Source organism: Rutidosis leptorrhynchoides, chromosome 3 (assembly GCF_046630445.1).
Source record: "Rutidosis leptorrhynchoides isolate AG116_Rl617_1_P2 chromosome 3, CSIRO_AGI_Rlap_v1, whole genome shotgun sequence".
Taxonomy (NCBI): Eukaryota; Viridiplantae; Streptophyta; class Magnoliopsida; order Asterales; family Asteraceae; genus Rutidosis; species Rutidosis leptorrhynchoides.
Window position 1 is genome coordinate 540,108,124 of NC_092335.1, and position 17,593 is coordinate 540,125,716.

Consider the following 17,593-nt stretch of genomic DNA (forward strand, 5'->3'; position numbering starts at 1 on the left):
CAATTTAAATGAATAATTTTTTTTAAAATTTTCTTTTCTTTCTTTAGGTAGTTTCAGTATGTTTACCTAGTCCGTCCCTCGACAAAATTTAAAATTTGTCGTTAAAGTGATTGTTTTAAAAGCAAATATTTTTGGGATTTTTAATTTTTTTGGTATACTTTAGATCAATAAAATTAAAAATAATGATAACAAAATTTTTCGCCCCGTCCTCGGGTAAAGCAATTTCGGTTCCATGACCTAGTCTTCAACTTACGATGAATTTTAGAAATCATTTTTTAAACTTAATGAAATAAAGTAAATTTTGATTTTAAATTGCCACAAAACTTAAATTTAAAAAGCGTATTAATTTCATACAAACATACAAAACAAAATAAAATTCAGAATGGGGGGAAGAAAACTAGTTCTTTAGTGTCTGCTAGTGGAAAAGACCAATCGAATTCCATTCTCGGAACTACACGAGAACAGAATAAATAACTCAAGATAACATTATTTCTTAGAACATTTGAATCTCCCCACACTTAGGTAGCTGTGGTTTTGAAATTGTGATTAACTTCATCGTCAATTTCTTTTGGACCATAATCAACTTGCATATCTGTGACTTTTGCTTTAAGCCATTGGTCGGATTCCTGTGTAATATCTACAAATTCAACTAGTTTCGCCTTTTCTTTAGGCGATAGATTGGATACTAACCGGTTACATAACTTAAAGTTCCCCTTGGTTCTACCATCGCGAATCCGTTTAATAAGTTTCTTCATTGAACTGTTAATAACGGGGTCATTTAATTTCGTATCAATAACGGGATTCTTTGTTATCAGGTCATCATTAGGTGTTACTTCATCTTCCTCACACTTAGGCGTTTTATTATTGCTAAGCACTACCGTTGGAGTTGGTAAAATAATATGGTTCTTATCAATCATTTTTGTTGGTTCAACGGTTTTGGTTGGTGGAGATTTAGACTTTCAACTCACAAAGGTGATCGATTTTTCATCATTACTAAGTGTCATTCTACCCTCTCTTACATCAAATAACGCCCCGGTGGACGCTAAGAATGGTGACCTAAAATTAGAGGAATGTTTGGGTCCTCTTCTATATCAATGACAATAAATTTGACTAAAAAGGTTAAATTACCCACTTGAACGGGTAGGTTGTCAGCAATTCTAACTGGATGCCTAATGGTTTGATCAAAGAGTCGAACCCTCATTTTCGTTGGACTTAACTCACCTATTCCTAATCTCTTATATAATGAAAGAGACATAACACTCACACTCGCACCTAAATCTGCTAGTGCATCATACATGACACAATCACTAAGTAGACAAGGAATAATAAATTCACCCGGATCACCCAACCTTGGTGGAAGTTTTGGTGAAACTATCTTCACCGGGTTTATTTTTACGATTTTTGATTCTTGTACTTTCTTATTCTTCTTCTTCTTTCCAGAGGTATCACAAACTTTATTACCTATTACTTGCTCATACTCAACTCCTTTTCTTGAAAACGGGATTGGTGGTCTGTATGGTGCAACTACTGGCTTTACATACTCGGGTGGTGGTGGTGGTGTAACTTCTTCATTGTTACTCACATCTAAAACCTTCCCATCTTCTAGTGCTGGTTTTTCAGAATTTGTTGACACCATATTAACATTCTCATTCCGAGGATTTACTTCAGTATTACTCGGTAGCTTTCCTTGTTCCCTCTCACTCATCATGCTAGCAAGAGTACCTACGTGTTTTTCTAGATTCAGAATGGAAGCTTGTTGAGTTCTTAATGACTGATCAAACCTTTCATTTGTTTGGGTTTGAGATGTAATAAATTTTGTTTGAGATTCCATTAGCTTTACCTTCATTTCTTCCAAATTTGGATTTTCTCTTCGGTTTGTTGTAGTGGTTTATACAAGCCAGGTCTTTGTTGATTGAAAGTGTTGTTTTGAGTTGGTTGGTTATTTGGACCTTGTTGGTTATACGAGTTATTGTTGGGTCCATTTGGATTGTAAAAAATGTTTTGATTTCGATTGAAGTTTGGCCTTGGCGGTTGATAATTATTTCCTGGCCTTTGGTTCATGTAGGAAACATTCTCACGTTGTTCCATCGTTTGCTCGATGTGACAATCTTTCGTTAAGTGTGGTCCACCGCATTGCTCACAACTGATTCGTATTGCGTGAATTCTTTAGTCATCTTTTCCATTCGTCTCTCAAAAGCATCTATTTTTGCGGAAACGGAATCAAAGTCATGGCTAGAATCGGCTCTAGCCGCTTTAGATGAACGAAAGATATCTTTTTCCTGGTGCTACTCATGCGAGTGGGAGGCTATGTTATCAATGATTTTTTGAGCTTCGGTTGAAGTTTTCTTCATAATAGAACCACCAGCTGCTGTGTTGATGTCTTTTCGTGTAGCAACGTCGACACCTTGGTATAATATTTGTACTATTTGATAATTGTCTAAACCGTGTTGAGGACATCCTCTTAACAACTTTCCGAATCTTGTCCACGCCTCATATAATGTTTCATTTGGATTTTGCGTGAACGTAACAATTTCTCCTTGAAGTCTCACGGCTTTAGATGCAGGAAAGAATCTTTTAAGAAATTTCTCAACTAAAACATCTCATGTGTCAATCGCCCCTTCAGGTAACGATTCTAACCAATCTTTGGCTTCTCCCTTTAAAGTCCAGGGAAACAACATGAGATAGATTTGTTCATCCTCAACCTCTCTGATTTTGAATAGAGTACAAATCCTATTAAAGGTTCGAAGATGTTCGTTTGGATCTTCTTTTGGCGTACCACTATATTGGCATTGATTAGTTACCATGTGTAGGATTTGTCCTTTGATTTCATAATCTGGCGCATTAATGTCTGGCCTAATAATGGCGTGTCCTGTCCAGTGCGTGTGTGTAGTGACCCGAACTTTTCCATGTTTATATATATTAAATGAAATTGATATTTACATGATTAAGTGTTTCCAATATGTTAAGCAATCAAACTTGTTAAGACTTGATTAATTGAAATAGGTTTCATATAGACAATTGACCACCCAAGTTGACCGGTGATTCACGAATGTTAAAACTTGTAAAAACTATATGATGACATATATATGATTATATATATAGTTAACATGATATTATGATAAGTAAGTATCTCATTAGGTATTTTAACAATGAGTTATATACATAAAATTGTGTTTATTGAATTAAGAAACTCGAAACGATATATATAACGATTATCGTTATAACAACGTCTTACTAATTACATATGAATCATATTAAGATATTATTACACTATGTTTAATCATGATAAATGATAAGTAAACATGTCATTATGTATATTAACAATGAACTACATATGTAAAAACAAGACTACTAACTTAAGGATTTCGAAACGAGATATATATGTAACGATTATCGTTGTAATGACATTTAAATGTATATATATCATATTAAGATATATTAATATATCATAATATCATGATAATATAATAATTTAACATCTCATTAGATATAATAAACATTGGGTTAACAACATTTAACAAGATCGTTAACTTAAAGGTTTCAAATCAACATTTACATGTAACGACTAACGATGACTTAATGACTCAGTTAAAATGTATATACATGTAGTGTTTTAATATGTATTCATACACTTTTGAAAGACTTCAAGACACTTATCAAAATACTTCTACTTAACAAAAATTCTTACAATTACATCCTCGTTCAGTTTCATCAACAATTCTACTCGTATGCACCCGTATTCGTACTCGTACAATACACAACTTTTAGATGTATGTACTATTGGTATATACACTCCAATTATTAGCTCTTAGTAGACCATGTGAGTCATCTAATAAATGTGGGAACCATCATTTGGCAACTAGCATGAAATATCTCATAAATTACAAAAATATGAGTAATCATTCATGACTTATTTACATGAAAACAAAATTACACATCCTTTATATCTAATCCATATACCAACAACCAAAAACACCTACAAACACTTTCATTCTTCAATTTTATTCATCTAAGTGATCTCTCTCAAGTTCTATCTTCAAGTTCTAAGTATTCTTCATAAATTCTATAAGTTCTAGTTTCATAAAATCAAGAATACTTCCAAGTTTGCTAGCTTACTTTCAATCTTGTAAAGTGATCATCCAACTTCAAGAAATCTTTCTTATTTACATTAAGATATCTTTCTAATACAAGGTAATACTCATATTCAAACTTTGATTCAATTTCTATAACTATAACAATCTTATTTCGAGTGGAAATCTTACTTGAACTTGTTTTCGTGTCATGATTCTGCTTCAAGAACTTTCAAGCCATCCAAGGATCCTTTGAAGCTAGATCTATTTTTCTCATTTCCAGTAGGTTTATACACAAAACCTGAGGTAGTAATAATGTTCATAACATCATTCGATTCATATATATAAAACTACCTTATTCGAAGGTTTAAACTTGAAATCACTAGAACATAGTTTAGTTAATTCTAAACTTGTTCGCAAACAAAAGTTAATCCTTCTAACTTGACTTTTAAAATCAACTAAACTCATGTTCTATATCTATATAATATGCTAACTTAATGATTTAAAACCGGAAAACACGAAAAACACCGTAAAACCGAATATACGCCGTTGTAGTAACACCGCGGGCTGTTTTGGGTTAGTTAATTAAAAACTATGATAAATTTTGATTTAAAATTTGTTCTTCTGGGAAAATGATTTTTCTTATGAACATGAAACTATATTCAAAAATCATGGTTAAACTCAATGTGGAAGTATGTTTTCCAAAATGGTCATCTAGACGTCGTTCTTTCGACTGAAATGACTACCTTTACAAAAATGACTTGTAACCTGTAATTTCGACTATAAACTTATACTTTTTCTGTATATATTCATAAACTTAAGTTCAATATGAAACCATAGCAATTGGATTCACTCAAAACGGATTTAAAACAAAGAAGTTATGGGTAAAACAAGATTGGTTATTTTTGCTTGTTGTAGCTACGTGAAAATTGGTAACAAATCTATATTAATCATATCCTAGCTAAATTATATTGTATTATACATATATTCTAATATATTATGTAATCTTGGGATACCATAGACACGTATGCAAATATTTTGACATATCATATCGACCCATCTATATATATTATTTGGAACAACCATAGACACTCTATATGCAGTAATGTTGGAGTTAGCTATACAGGGTTGAGGTTGATTCCAAAAATATATATAGTTTAAGTTGTGATCTAGCCTGAGACATGTATACACTGGGTCGTGGATTGATTCAAGATAATATATATATCGATTTATTTCTGTACATCTAATTATGGACAACTAGTTGTAGGTTACTAACAAGGACAGCTGACTTAATAAACTTAAAACAGTAAAACGTATTAAAAATGTTGTAAATATATTTTGAACATACTTTGATATATATGTAGATATTTGTTATAGGTTCGTGAATCGATCAGTGGCCAAGTCTTACTTCCCGACGAAGTAAAAATCTGTGAAAGTGAGTTATAGTCCCACTTTTAAAATCTAATATTTTAGGATGAGAATACATGCAGTTTTATAAATGTTTTACGAAATAGACACAAGTAAATGAAACTACATTATATGGGTGAATGATCGAAGCCGAATATGCCCCTTTTGCTTGGTAGCCTAAGAATTAGTAAACCGATCTACTAATTGACGTGAATCCTAAAGATAGATCTATTGGGCCTAACGAACCCCATCCAAAGTACCAGATGCTTTAGTACTTCGAATTCATTTTTATCATGTACGAAGGATTTCCCGAAATGATAGGGGATATTCTTATATGCATCTTGTTAATGTCGGTTACCAAGTGTTCACCATATGAATGAGTTTTATCTCTATGTATGAAATGTATATTGAAATATGAAATCTTATGGTCTATTATTATGATTTGATAATATATAGGTTAAACCTATAACTCACCAACATTTTTGTTGACGTTTTAAGCATGTTTATTCTCAGGTGATTATTAAGAGCTTCTGCTGTTGCATACTAAAATAAGGACAAGATTTGGAGTCCATGCTTGTATGATATTATGTAAAAACTGCATTCAAGAAACTTATTTTTGATGTAATATATTCTTATTGTAAAACATTATGTAATGGTCGTGTGTAAACGGTATATTTTAGATTATCATTATTTGATAATCTACGTAATGCTTTTTAAACCTTTATAGATAAAATAAAGGTTATGGTTGTTTTAAAAAAGAATGCAGTCTTTGAAAAACGTCTCATATAGAGGTCAAAACCTCGCGACGAAATCAATTAATATGGAACGTTTATAATCAATATGAACGGGACATTTCAGTTGGTATCCGAGCGTTGGTCTTAGAGAACTAGAAAATTGCATTAGTGTGTCTTACCGAGTTTGTTAGGATGCATTAGTGAGTCTGGACTTCGACCGTGTTTTTCTTCAAAAACGATTGCTTAACATTTTTTTTTGTTGGAAACTATATATTATTAACATGTAAATATTATGTGATATATTAATCTCTTAACGTGTTTGATATTGTGTGATAGATGTCTATCTCTAATACAAATCCCATTGATTCACCTAATAATAATGAAGAGTCGAATATATTTTGGGAAGATTCACAAATTTCCGAAGAGAAACCGGAAGAGGAGGAACCGGAAGAGGAGGAACCGGAAGAAGAGGAACCAGAAGAGGATGAATTGGAAGAGGAGGAACCAGAAGAAGAAGAGGTTCCGGAGGAATAAATATTGATACCTATAGTAAATCGATTAAATAAAAGAAAATCCTCAACCAACGGACCAAAGTTAATAAAGGTCAATGGTGTTTCCGCCGAGGAAGCAAAATATTGGGAAGATTACCAATTTTCTGATGAATTGGATCCCGATGAGGATTCCGATGATGTTATAGAAATTACCTCGACCCAATTTAATAAAGCGAAAGAAAATAACAAGGGAAAAGGTATAAAAATAGAGAAACCCGATTCCAACCCCGATGAACTTTATATGTATCGACAACATCCGTATTTTCTAAAATGTAACAATGACCCGGGAACCTCTAAACCACCAGGTTTTTCTAAACCATTATGGAAAACGATGGCTCGTATTAGAGGAACACCATATATTCCTAGAAAATTAGGAAAACGAACCAAGTCCGAAGAAGAAGAAACCAGTGATTCAGATTAGAAGGTTGTAATCATGTTGTGTATTATATGTATTGTAGTGTGCTTGTACTTTTATGTTCTATGTAAAAATTGCTTGTATTGTTTGTTAATTATCTTTTACGAATCTAATCCTTGTCTATTTTACAGTATAAAAACAAAATGGACATTAAGGGTAGACAACCGAATATTTTAGAAGACCTACCAGAGGATATGATTGAGGAAATCTTGTCTAGAGTCGGTCAGAATTCATCGGCACATTTAGTTATGGCGAAATTAACTTGTCAAACATTTGAAAGACTTTCCAGAAATGCCTTAGTTTATAAAAGGCTTTCCTTTGATAGGTGGGGTATATCACATTGGGGAGACCGTAAGTTACACCGTGTTTTCTTTAAAGCGTTAAATGCGGGGAACCCAAATGCAATTTTACGCTACGGGTTAAGAACCTATTTTGACTCAACATATCCCAACATAGGATTTCGTGAATTAGAAAGAGCTTCTAACATGCAACATAAAGAAGCATGTTATGCTTACGGGTTAGTGATGTTCGCTTCTTATCAAAGTGAGAAAAAGAACATTGGATTGCAACTTTTAAATAAAACCTTCCCACAAGTGACGGATTCAGTAGTTGGGGTGAGAAACAAGGTTTTTAGATTATTACGGGGCTGTTGGACATTACAAAACCCTCATCCTTTTAACGACATTACAACATGCTGCCTAGCCAATGGTCATAACGGTTATTTTCCACAAGACCAAGGATGGGAAGTCGTCTTAGTAAAACCAGAATGCATGACTTGTTTCTGGACTTATGAATTACGTGTCTTTATTTCCTTTGCTGAACAACTTGCGTATTAACTAGATTTATCTTCAAAACTGTCATGTATCAAAGTATACTATATTTCATGTTATATGTAATATAGCGATGTTGTAAGTTTGAAGAATATTTATATGTGATATATTACTATAATCAGATTTTCATATGGAATTGTAGTAGTTGAATTGTATATTAGCTACTAAGTATGAACTTAACGGGTAGGTAGTACCCGAATTTAAACTTATAAAACGCTAATATGAAGAAAAAGCTTTTATAAATGAGTTCATATTATGCTACGAAATACTATTGACTACTCTTAATATTCTGTATGATTAACTCGATTCAGTTGGCTATTTTGAAGGAAATGGCACCGACTACTCGACACACCATGAATATGAGCGAAGAGGAATTTCGTACCTTTCTTGCTGCAAACATAGCCGCAGTACAGGCTGCGCTACATACCAACAATAACTCTGAATCTAGCAATGCAGCTAACTGCGCAAGAAATCGTGTAGGATGCTCCTACAAAGAATTTACTGCCTGCAAACCTTTGGAATTTGATGGAACCGAAGGACCAATTGGATTGAAACGGTGGACCGAGAAAGTCAAATCGGTGTTTGCCATAAGTAAGTGTACTGAAGAGGACAAAGTTAAGTACGCTATGCATACCTTTACAAGTACTGCGTTAACGTGGTGGAACACCTATCTTGAACAGGTAGGACAAAATGCTGCTTACGCACTACCGTGGTCGGTATTCAAGCAATTGATGAACGAGCAGTACCGTCCTAGAAATGAAGTCAATAAACTCAAGGCAGAACTTAGAGAGTTACGAACACAAGGGTTCGACGTTACCACATATGAACGACGATTCACAGAGTTGTGCCTATTGTGTTCGGGAGCATTCGAAGATGAAGAAGAGAAGATCGACGCATTTGTAAAAGGGTTACCAGTAAGGATTCAAGAAGATGTGAGTTCACACGAGCCCGCTTCTATACAGAAGGCAAGTCGAATGGCTCATAAACTCATAAATCAGATTGAGGGAAGAATTAAAGAACAGGCGGCCGAAGAAGCCAACACGAAACAACTCAAGAGGAAGTGGGAGGAAAACGGTGACAAGAGTCACCAGTACAACAACAACAACAATTACTACCACAATCGCAACAACTATCCAAACAACCGCAACAACAATCGCAACAATAACCGCAATCCTAAAAATAACTACAACAAACATCCCAACAACAACAACAACAACAACAACAACCGTTTCAACAACAATAACAATCCCAACAACAACCTCAATAACAACAACGGCAACAAAAACCAAAAACAGCCATGTCATAGGTGTGAAGAAAATCATCAGGGGTTTTGCACGACATTTTGCAACAGGTGTAAAAGAAATGGTCATAGCGCGACAAAGTGTGAGGTCTACAGACCAATGTTTAATAGAACTAAAGGAACAAATAATGTCGGAACAAGTAATGCCGAAACGAATAGTGTCGGAGCAAGTAATACCAACGCTGTTTGTTATAAATGTGAAAAATCGGGCCACATTATTAGAAATTGCCCGAATCAGGGGAATACTAATGGGCAGGGCCGTGGAAGAGTTTTCAATATTAATGCGGCAGAAGCACAGGAAGACCCGGAGCTTGTTACGGGTACGTTTATTATTGACGATAAATCTGCTTATGTTTTATTTGATTCGGGTATGGATAGAAGCTATATGAGTAGAGAATTTTGTGCTAAATTAAGTTGCCCATTGACACCTTTGGATAGTAAATTTTTACTCGAATTAGCAAATGGTAAATTAATTTCAGCAGATAATATATGTCGGGAGAGAGAAATTAAACTGGGGGATGAAACGTTTAAAATTGATTTAATACCAGTCGAGTTAGGGAGTTTTGATGTAATAATTGGCATGGACTGGTTGTAAAAGGATTCGCATTATGCGTGAAAAAGGAAAACCTTTAATGGTGTACGAAGAAAAGAACAACGCGAAATTAAATCTTATTAGTAGTTTGAAGGCGCAAAAATTAATAAGAAAAGGTTGTTACATCATTCTAGCATACATCGAGGAAGTTAAACCTGAAGAAAAGAACCTCAGTGATGTTCCCGTCGCAAAAGAATTTCCCGATGTATTTCCGAAATAATTACCGGAATTACCCCCACATCGATCCGTTGAATTTCAAATAGACCTTGTACCAGGAGCTGCACCAATAGCTCGTGCTCCATACAGACTCGCACCCAGCGAAATGAAAAAATTACAAAGTCAGTTACAGGAACTTTTAGAGTGTGGTTTCATTCGACCAAGCACATCACCATGGGGAGCTCCTGTTTTGTTTGTCAAGAAGAAAGATGGTACATTCAGGTTGTGTATCGACTACCGAGAGTTGAACAAACATACCATCAAGAACCGCTACCCACTACTGAGAATCGATGACTTATTTGATCAACTACAAGGCTAGTCTGTTTATTCGAAGATCGATTTACGTTCTGGATATCATCAAATGCGGGTGAAGGAGGATGATATTCCAAAGACTGCTTTTAGGACGCGTTACGGTCATTACGAGTTTATGGTTATGCCGTTTGGATTGACTAACACACCAACTGTGTTCATGGACCTCATGAACCGAGTATGTGGGCCATATCTTGACAATTTTGTCATTGTTTTCATCGATGACATACTTATTTACTCGAAGAATGATCAAGAGCACGAAGAACATTTGAGAAAAGTGCTAGAGTTACTGAGAAAAGAAAAACTGTACGCTAAGTTTTTAAAGTGTGCATTTTGGTTGGAAGAAGTTCAATTCCTCAGTCTCATAGTGAACAAAGAAGGTATTCAGGTGGATCCAGCAAAGATTAAAACCGTTGAAAAGTGGAAAACCCCAAAAACTCCGAAACACATACGCCAGATTTAGGACTAGCTGGTTACTACAGAAGGTTCATCCAAGACTTTTTCAGAATAACAAAACCCTTGACTGCATTAACGCATAAAGGGAAGAAATTAGAATGGAAAGATAAACAAGAGAAAGCGTTTCAATTGTCAAAGAAAAAGTTAACTACGGAACCTATATTGTCATTACCTGAAGGGAATGATGATTTTGTGATATATTGTGACGCCTCAAAGTAAGGTCTCGGTTGTGTATTAATGCAACGAACGAAAGTAATTGCTTATGCGTCTAGACAATTGAAGATTCACGAACCGAATTATACGACGCATGATTTGGAATTAGGCGCGGTTGTTTTTCATTAAAGACTTGGAGGCACTACTTATATGGAGTCAAAAGTATTATATATACCGACCACAAAAGTCTTCAACACATATTTAATCAGAAACAACTGAATATGAGGAAGCGTAGGTGAATTGAATTGTTGAATGATTACGACTTTGAGATTCGTTACCACCCAGGGAAGGAAAATGTGGTAGCCGACGCCTTGAGCAGAAAGGATAGAAAACCCATTCGAGCAAAAGCTATGAATATAATGATTCACACTAACCTTACTACTCAAATAAAGGAGGCGCAACAAGGAGTTTTAAAAGAGGGAAATTTAAAGGATGAAATACCCAAAGGATCGGAGAAGCATCTTAATATTCGGGAAGATGGAACCCGGTATAGGGTTGAAAGAATTTGGGTACCAAAATTTGGAGATATGAGAGAAATGGTACTTAGAGAAGCTCATAAAACCAGATACTCAATACATCCTGGAACGGGGAAGATGTACAAGGATCTCAAGAAACATTTTTGGTGGCCAGGTATGAAAGCCGATGCTGCTAAATACGTAGGGGAATGTTTGACGTGTTCTAAGGTCAAAGCGGAGCATCAGAAACCATCAGGTCTACTTCAACAACCCAAAATCCTGGAATGGAAATGGGAAAACATTACCATGGATTTCATCACTAAATTGCCAAGGACTGCAAGTGGTTTTGATACTATTTGGGTAATAGTTGATCGTCTCACAAAATCAGCACACTTCCTGCCAATAAGAGAAGATGACAAGATGGAGAAGTTAGCACGACTGTATTTGAAGGAAGTCATCTCCAGACATGGAATACCAATCTCTATTATCTCTGATAGGGATGGCAGATTTATTTCAAGATTCTGGCAGACATTACAGCAAGCATTAGGAACTCGTCTAGACATGAGTACTGCCTATCATCCACAAACTAATGGGCAGAGCGAAAGGACGATACAAATGCTTGAAGACATGCTACGAGCATGTGTTATTGATTTCGGAAACAGTTGGGATCGACATCTACCGTTAGCAGAATTTTCCTACAACAACAGCTACCATTCAAGTGCAGGTCTCCGATTTGTTCGAGTGAAGTGGGGGATAGACAGATTACGGGTCCGGAAATAATACAAGAAACTACCGAGAAGATCATCCAAATTCAACAACGGTTGAAAACCGCCCAAAGTCGACAAAAGAGCTACGCCGACATTAAAAGAAAAGATATAGAATTTGAAATTGGAGAGATGGTCATGCTTAAGGTTGTACCTTGGAAAGGCGTTGTTCGATTTGGTAAACGAGGGAAATTAAATCCAAGGTATATTGGACCATTCAAGATTATTGATCGTGTCGGACCAGTAGCTTACCGACTTGAGTTACCTCAACAACTCGCGGCTGTACATAACACTTTCCACGTCTCGAATTTGAAGAAATGTTTTGCTAAATAAGATCTCTCTATTCCGTTAGACGAAATCCAAATCAACGAAAAACTTCAATTCATCGAAGAACCCGTCGAAATAATGGATCGTGAGGTTAAAAGACTTAAACAAAACAAGATACCAATTGTTAAGGTTTGATGGAATGCTCGTAGAGGACCCGAGTTCACCTGGGAACGAGAAGATCAGATGAAGAAGAAATACCCGCACTTATTTCCAGAAGATACGTCAACACCTCTAACTGCTTAAAATTTCGGGACGAAATTTATTTAACGGGTAGGTACTGTAGTGAACCGAACTTTTCCATGTTTATATATATTAAATGAAATTGATATTTACATGATTAAGTGTTTCCAACATGTTAAGCAATCAAACTTGTTAAGACTTGATTAATTGAAATAGGTTTCATATAGACAATTGACCACCCAAGTTGACCGGTGATTCACGAACGTTAAAACTTGTAAAAACTATATGATGACATATATATGATTATATATATAGTTAACATGATATTATGATAAGTAAGTATCTCATTAGGTATTTTAACAATGAGTTGTATACATAAAATTGTGTTTATTGAATTAAGAAACTCGAAACGATATATATAACGATTATCGTTATAACAACGTCTTACTAATTACATATGAATCATATTAAGATATTGTTACACTATTTTTAATCATGATAAATGATAAGTAAACATGTCATTATGTATATTAACAATGAACTACATATGTAAAAACAAGACTACTAACTTAAGGATTTCGAAACGAGACATATATGTAACGATTATCATTGTAACAACATTTAAATGTATATATATCATATTAAGATATATTAATATATCATAATATCATGATAATATAATAATTTAACATCTCATTAGATATAATAAACATTGGGTTAACAACATTTAACAAGATCGTTAACTTAAAGGTTTCAAATCAACATTTACATGTAACGACTAACGATGACTTAACGACTCAGTTAAAATGTATATACATGTAGTGTTTTAATATGTATTCATACACTTTTGAAAGACTTCAAGACACTTATCAAAATACTTCTACTTAACAAAAATGCTTACAATTACATCCTCGTTCAGTTTCATCAACAATTCTACTCATATGCACCCGTATTCGTACTCGTACAATACACAACTTTTAGATGTATGTACTATTGGTATATACACTCCAATGATCAGCTCTTAGTAGCCCATGTGAGTCACCTAACACATGTGGGAACCATCATTTTGCAACTAGCATGAAATATCTCATAAAATTGCAAAAATATGAGTAATCATTCATGACTTATTTACATGAAAACAAAATTACACATCCTTTATATCTAATCCATATACCAACAACCAAAAACACCTACAAACACTTTCATTCTTCAATTTTCTTCATCTAAGTGATCTCTCTGAAGTTCTATCTTCAAGTTCTAAGTGTTCTTCATAAATTCTATAAGTTCTAGTTTCATAAAATCAAGAATACTTCCAAGTTTGCTAGCTTACTTCCAATCTTGTAAAGTGATCATCCAACTTCAAGAAATCTTTCTTATTTACAGTAAGATATATTTCTAATACAAGGTAATACTCATATTCAAACTTTGATTCAATTTCTATAACTATAACAATCTTATTTCGAGTGGAAATCTTACTTGAACTTGTTTTCGTGTCATGATTCTGCTTCAAGAACTTTCAAGCCATCCAAGGATCCTTTGAAGCTAGATCTATTTTTCTCATTTCCAGTAGGTTTATACACAAAACCTGAGATAGTAATAATGTTCATAACATCATTCGATTCATATATATAAAACTACCTTATTCGAAGGTTTAAACTTGAAATCACTAGAACATAGTTTAGTTAATTCTAAACTTGTTCGCAAACAAAAGTTAATCCTTCTAACTTGACTTTTAAAATCAACTAAACATATGTTATATATCTATATGATATGCTAACTTAATGATTTAAAACCGGAAAACACGAAAAATACCGTAAAACCGAATATACGCCGTTGTAGTAACACCGCGGGCTGTTTTGGGTTAGTTAATTAAAAACTATGATAAATTTTGATTTAAAAGTTGTTATTCTGAGAAAATAATTTTTCTTATGAACATGAAACTATATCCAAAAATCATGGTTAAACTCAAAGTGGAAGTATGTTTTCCAAAATGGTCATCTAGACGTCGTTCTTTCGACTGATATGACTTCCTTTACAAAAATGACTTGTAACCTGTAATTCCAACTATAAACTTATACTTTTTCTGTATAAATTCATAAACTTAAGTTCAATATGAAACCATAGCAATTGGATTCACTCAAAACAGATTTAAAACGAAGAAGTTATGGGTAAAACAAGATTGGTTATTTTTGCTTGTTATAGCTACGTGAAAATTGGTAACAAATCTATATTAATCATATCCTAGCTAACTTATATTGTATTATACATATATTCTAATATATTATGTAATCTTGGGATACCATAGACACGTATGCAAATGTTTTGACATATCATATCGACCCATCTATATATATTATTTGGAACAACCATAGACACTCTATATGCAGTAATGTTGGAGTTAGCTATACAGAGTTGAGGTTGATTCCAAAAATATATATAGTTTGAGTTGTGATCTAGCCTAAGACGTGTATACACTGGGTTGTGGATTGATTCAAGATAATATATATCGATTTATTTCTGTACATCTAATTATGGACAACTAGTTGTAGGTTACTAACAAGGACAGCTGACTTAATAAACTTAAAACAGTAAAATGTATTAAAAATGTTGTAAATATATTTTGAACATACTTTGATATATATGTACATATTTGTTATAGGTTCGTGAATCGACTAGTGGCCAAGTCTTACTTCCCGACGAAGTAAAAAATCTGTGAAAGTGAGTTATAGTCCCAGTTTTAAAATCTAATATTTTGGGATGATAATACATGCAGTTTTATAAATGTTTTACGAAATAGACACAAGTAAATGAAACTACATTATATGGGTGAATGATCGAAGCCGAATATGCCCCTTTTGCTTGGTAGCCTAAGAATTAGTAAACCGATCTACTAATTGACGCGAATACTAAAGATAGATCTATTGGGCCTAACGAACCCCATCCAAAGTACCGGATGCTTTAGTACTTCGAATTCATTTTTATCATGTCCAAAGGATTTCCCGGAATGATAGGGGATATTCTTATATGCATCTTGTTAATGTCGGTTACCAGGTGTTTACCATATGAATGATTTTTGTCTCTATGTATGGGATGTATATTGAAATATGAAATCTTGTGGTCTATTATTATGATTTGATAATATATAGGTTAAACCTATAACTCATCAACATTTTTGTTGACGTTTTAAGCATGTTTATTCTCAGGTGATTATTAAGAGCTTCCGCTATTGTATACTAAAATAAGGACAAGATTTGGAGTCCATGCTTGTATGATATTATGTAAAAACTGCATTCAAGAAACTTATTTTTGATGTAATATATTCTTATTGTAAACTATTATGTAATGGTCGTCTGTAAACAGTATATTTTAGATTATCATTATTTGATAATCTACGTAATGCTTTTTAAACCTTTATAGATAAAATAAAGGTTATGGTTGTTTTAAAAATGAATGCAGTCTTTGAAAAACGTCTCATATAGAGGTCAAAACCTCGCGACGAAATCAATTAATATGGAACGTTTATAATCAATATGAACGGGACATTTCAGTGTGGCTCTCATTCGATCTTCCATACTTAGAGGTTCCGTTATTTCCATATTTGAAATTGTTGAATCCAAATAACTAGAAGATTCTGATTTAACGGTTTGTGGTTTAGGAGGAATGATTATTGGTTCAGGATCTTGGAATTGTCCTTGAATATCCTCAGGGTTCTCAATTGTGAAATCGGGTTCATGGATTATCAGAAATTTGAATTGGAGTACTTGTTCGACTAGATGATGATTCTAAAGAAAAATCAACGGCGATAACATTGGCTAGATGTCTTGATCGAGTTACAGGTGGTGAACGTATGAAAGGTGGTGAAAGTTTTGCTCGGTGCATTCACTGAATATCCTATTAGTTATAAAAATAAAAATTATATAAGTTATCAAATTAATAGACTTTTATGCTTTTGCCCACGTTTTGAATAGCCAAAAGATGCAGCAGGGAGCCAGGATCCTTTAAGTCGGAAAATCCACAACTCAGCCACTAACAAATCCAACTATTACTACGAATCAGAAAATTTTGGATGTCTATCAATTTAACCGCTTAAAATAATTTTTCGTCGAAATTTTAAAAAAAATAAAGAAAATTCTATGTCCTAAAAACTAGAGCGTAGAAATGAGAAAGAAGAAGAGTGCGTCGAAAAACGTCCAAAAATAAAAGGTTGAAAAATAATAATAAGAAAGTAAAGCGTCGAAACTTAAAAGTCTAAAAACTAAATATAAAAAATTACGTCTAAAAGAATTAAAGCTTAAAAGGAATTCTATATCCAAAACGGCAATAACTTAATTAGGCACTAAAATCTATTAAATATTAAAGCGATAAGTGACGTCATAAAATTCTAAAGCGTCTAAATCTTAATCTAAAGAAAAAGCACTTAAGGGATTTTACGGCAATGCCTAAAAATCTAAAAATATAAAATACTACGGCAAAAACTAAGTTTAAACTAAATACGAACGATAAATATACAAATTACTATTAAACGAAATAAAAAGATACAAAATATAAAAATAAAACTTAAAGTTATAAAAATACAATTTTTATAAATATATTATTTTTATATTATTATTTTATAAAAGTATTAATTTATATATTAATAAAACTAATTAAAACTTAAAAATACAAAATTAAATAAACTAAAACTAATTAATATTAAACTAAAACCCAAATTATTATTAATTATAAATAATTATAACCCTAACTACGTAATTAATGCGTACAAGGTTTCAGTCTG